This window comes from Montipora foliosa, chromosome 13 (genome assembly GCF_036669935.1).
Source record: "Montipora foliosa isolate CH-2021 chromosome 13, ASM3666993v2, whole genome shotgun sequence".
Taxonomy (NCBI): domain Eukaryota; kingdom Metazoa; phylum Cnidaria; class Anthozoa; order Scleractinia; family Acroporidae; genus Montipora; species Montipora foliosa.
In genome coordinates this window covers 2,404,418-2,409,417 of record NC_090881.1, presented here as the reverse complement: position 1 = coordinate 2,409,417, position 5,000 = coordinate 2,404,418, and the positions used below count along the sequence as shown (strand labels likewise).

Here is a 5,000-nt window from a genome sequence, read left to right as displayed (position 1 = left end):
TAACCGGTTGGACCGGTTTTCACTTCTTAACATTTTATTCTGTAACTGACTTTTCGTTCAGTTAATTTGTAAGGTATATGTCCAAGGTCATTGTGAGCGCTAAAAATAAAGCGCTAACTTAACAGTTTATCACCTATCCCGTTAGGGTACGTTGTCAAAAACATTAATCTTTGTCGAGATAATTGAACGAAAATTAACAAACGTACCTTGGTGAAGCAGGCCAAGTGAAAATTTGCTTCCTACGAAAGAAAGGAAACACAACACCATAATTACTTGTCTGAAATTACTTTCAAGGCAACCGAACCGACTGTATCATACTCTGCTTGGCAGAGATTTTCTTGATTTTTCTCTCTAATGAGAAGGGAAGGAAACCTTTGCACGAATCATGATGTTGTGTCACGCATGCGCGTCGTGAACTCGATGCAACATCACTTCACCTCTTCCGCTATAGGACAAACGTTAAAATTCAAACTGGCTATAAACCGGTTAAGAGTTCAATCATTCGCCCAAAGCTCTTGACGACATGGAGCGATTTCCTTTTCTTCTCGCTAAAGAGAGAAAGCAAGGAAACCTCTGTCAAGCAGGATAAGTGTATCACAAATTAAGGCCCCGTCCACACGTATCCGGAAATTTTTGAATCCGCAACTTTTTCTTTCCGGATTCAAAAATATTCTCATCCACACGTAGCGTACTCAAATCGAATTTGCTCGTCCACACGCATCTGAAACGTATCCGGATTCACTCTAGTACTCAGAACTCCTCAAGGAAACTGAGGTAACAGAGCAAGCACCAAAAGAAGAAAATAAAGAAATAAAATTGCCCTCGGCAGCCATCTTAAGAATTGATTTCAAGGTAGGGAACTGGGCTCGATCTTGATATGTCATCCGGATTTAGCGTCCACACGATTACATATATACATGCTTCATTTAAACACGGTAAAACCTTCAGTAAGAATACAACAGCCATAGTACAATAAAATTCAGTATCTACTGTAGTAATAAAAATACTGTTTTACAAGGTTGCTGTGTGGGAACCTAACCTTCATTTTCATAAAATCGATTCACTTCTTTTTTAAAAGATCTAACTGATTCGATCGTACGTAAATTGTTGTGGTAAGATGTTCCATTGTGAGGCCGCACTGTGTTTGGTTTGGGCAAATTAAGCTTCATTTCGAAATTCCTGACATTATATTTTGTGGTGCGAATTGAAAACAGGTCCTGTAGATAATCCGGAGCAAGACCACTTAATATTTTTAAACATTAGGGTGGTTTTCAGCTTTTTCCGACGCTTAGCGAGATTGTCCTGACGTAGTGGTTAGAAGAAGATGGTTAGCACTCAAGTCGTAACTACTCTTGGTGATAACCCTAACCGCCCTGTTCTGCAATTTTTGCAGTTTATTGCACAGAGTAACGTTGCATTCGTCCCAAACAGAACTACAGTAATCAAAATGGGGCCGAATAAGCGGATTAAAAAATATCCACTCTGGAGAGCGTATTCAAAAAGTTCCGGATTCACTAGCGAATTCGCTGGATAAGTGTGCACGGAAGGTGTATCCGGAAAGAAAAAGTTACGTATTCAAAAATATCCGGATACGTGTGGACGGTCCCTAAGTTAGTTGTCGCACCTACCTTAGCAATCTGAGGCTGATCTTTAAGTCTGCTGATGATCTGTGGAACTAAAGCTTGCAGGAAATTCTCTAAACAGCGATTATAGCTATCGGGAAACCAGCTTTCTCGGTTCATTCGCTGTAATCCAAATGTGCAGAATTAATGTCAGGATAGGACCTCTAAAAATGATTGTGGATGAGTTACACTGAATTTCCAAACCGAAACGAAACTAACATTGGTCAGATTCCGAGTGAAGTTATTCTCCCAAAAGTTGTTGTAAGGTCTTGGACTCTAATTTTAAAGTTGAGTTTTATTTTCTTCTTGTATCTCTGCGGTATGTGGCCATTGTCACTGGCAGTATACAGGACACAATATTGTCACTCGGAGCGAACCCAAAGCCATAGTCTGTGATAGTTGATAATGAACGATCATACACCGCTTGAACAGATTTTTAAGGATTACCTCTCACGGGTCTTCTGGGCCCGGTTATTCGAAAGCTGATTAGCTTAATCCAGGATTAGCGTAAACTTTTGTTTCATGTTTTCAACGCTCTGGTGAAAGTTTCCTTTGCTTATTTTTGTTTTTCAAGATTGACTTCTTCTAATGTAAAGTTTTATCGAATATCAGCCTTGAACAGCATTTGGGAGTAGAGAATAAAACTCCTTCGCTAATTTTTAAACTGAGATAAACGTTAACCGGCTTTTGAACAACTGGCCCCTGTAGTTTAGTGGCAGAGCATCTACACAGGCGATCTGGGTCACTTAAGGTGATTCCCTGGTTTTGCATTGCGCATTCCTACTGCGCACGATTTTTGCGTCATCAGCACGCGCACATGAGCGCGCGCGCGTACAAAACATAAGGGATTTCCCTCAGACTAAGCTCGATAGCGAGATAAAAGCTCCTTTTCTCTTAAACGAGCACGGTGACCCCCACTTTTTATTTTATAAATTCAATGAGAACAATATCCGCAATAACTGAGAAAAAATTTGGCAGAAATCTATAGCTACTTTTTTGGCAAATGAAATAAATGCTACAGATAGCGACGTAACGGGCCCAGCAGAGCAAGTCCAAATTATGTTTCCTTTAAAGGATAAAAATATCAATTAATAATGCAGGGTATTTGAAGCCATTTTTTCTGGGACGTAGATGAATAAGCAATCAAAGAAAGTCGAACTCTGTGTGATATAGCACGCCGCATTGAAAAATAATCGATCTTGTTTGTTGTGCACTGAGATAACCAAAAGTCACCTAAATAACCATATTTGTCAGCATCGTGGCATGAAAACAAGCACGGTGACCCCCTCTTTTTATTACCTTTTTAACATCTCCTTGTACTGTAATGTCATCATACCAAGTTTCATCGGAAATCTATGACGGGTTCTTTTACCCGGGAATCACCTTAAATCGCTCACGTTACGTGCGGGCACTAAGATATATACCGTGCATAACTTCAAAACATTTTGCACGTTTAACTTTTGCCCATAAACGACCATGAACCGGTTGAAACACTTTTCATTTTCATCGTATGTACCGTGCAACTGAAAACATTGATTTGCGAAGCCATTTTACGTGAGAAAATCCTCAACCAGTGGTCTTCATAACACTAATACACAGATTTAGCCAAGCCTAAAAGCGGAGCTCCCGTTTCTAACCCCAGAAAGCAATATAGAGTACATGGAAATACTTATGCTTCTGTATAAAGTACAAAAGTAATCGTCATTATTACTTATATTATTACTATATATGTGAGGCAGCGAGGCATATATTAAGAAGGAAAACGTTACCTGAAAGCTAACGTACCGTTGTCAATAAGTGTTTTGTCTCTCGCTCTATTTCTCTCACCTTTCCGGTGATTTTCATTGAAAATTCCTCTTCTCCTTCCTCGGCTTCTCCAGACTTTCTTCGCTTAAATTTCTCAAATTTTGTGGCCTCTTGTCTCAAGCTCTTTTGCTTTTCTTCCACTTTCCTGTTCTTTATCCCGTTGCTCGTCACTAATGTGATTTCCCGCCAGAAAAACGCGGGTTGCCAAATGCAACACTGCCACGCGAATTCCCGCCAAGGAAAATTGCCTACACACTCCAGTCCTCAGAGGCTCTCCTGCCTCCCCATCCCGACATTAGGGAGTTTTAGCAAAGACGACGGCTATGGCAACGAAAATGTTAGTCCAAAATATAACTTAGCGCTATCGCAAGTATTTCGCGATTAATCCGTCTTGTTCACCTTGTACAATATAGACGAACTATCCTGTAACTGGATGGGTACGAACGGTTTTAAAGTCAAAACTACAAATTACTTTTTATTGTTATATGCCCACGTTGTCGTCAAAACCTAAAATTTGGTGATTTCACGTTGTTGTTTTGTGGAGTACGGCAAAGAAATGCACGGAAATTCGTGTTGCACGTGCAGCACGAGCATTTTTCCTTTTTCAACCGATAATATTCTTGCTTTGTGGCGTTGCCTTAGCCGTACCTGTCGTCTTTGCTTAAACTCCCTATTCTGTGCTGGCGGACGAGCGGAAGCGCAAACGAACGTGACGTTATAACCAAAAATTCTTGCACGGATAGATTTCCCCAAAAATCTTACCAATGGTACTCTGTCCGTCGAGTTTCCCGAGCCTGAGCTCCGCTATAAACCCAAAATATTGTCTTAACGCGCATGATCCTTTTGAGTAAATCGGAGAGGTGTATAAACTCACCTTTAGTTTGTCCGACTGAACAAGCGTCTGTGCCATGCTCTTCACGATAATCTCGAAGAAAAACCAAGAAAGCTACAAAGTAAAACCATGAATTGCAAGTTAACTATCTCAGTCACCAAACTTCTGAATTTCTTTGAAGTTGTCGTCAAAAAAAGAACTACTCCATAAAATAACTCCAACCAAATCACTAACAGAAAAAAAAAAATGAAGCTTAAGGAGGCTCCAAATAGTTTCTCCTTTTTTTTTTTTCAAACAAATAAACATATTCTGCCCTTCGATACAGTTAGGGTAGTCATATCAAGACGTAATTTGGCCAGGCTATTAGGTACCCATCGCAGATTTCTCACATTATATTTTCCTCCAAAATAACCTTGCCAAGGCAACGACATTATACATTTCTTTGAGCCTTAAAATCAACATACATTGTCTTTTTTGAAGAAACGAGACGGTGAAATCTTCCCATTCAGCGTTACCAGATAATGTTAGAAATACTCTCTAAAATAATTTACTTGCAATTCAAGAAAATCTGTAGGCTAGTTTTTCGGTTTTTTAAATTTGAAAGGCAAACGTTTTAAATTAATCTAACCTAACATGCAAAAAATGAAAGCTTCACCATCCGGAAGCAGAGATATAAACGAGTAAAGTTGCAAAATCAAGAAAAATGAGAGCTTTACAAGATCAGTATCTACGCACGCGTC

At 39.6% G+C, this 5,000-nt stretch overlaps 1 pseudogene; it reads right to left on the bottom strand.

The window, feature by feature from the left end:
• The window catches only part of LOC137981515 (dedicator of cytokinesis protein 9-like), a 75,180-nt pseudogene that overhangs the window by 45,718 nt on the left and 24,462 nt on the right, over positions 1–5,000 (bottom strand).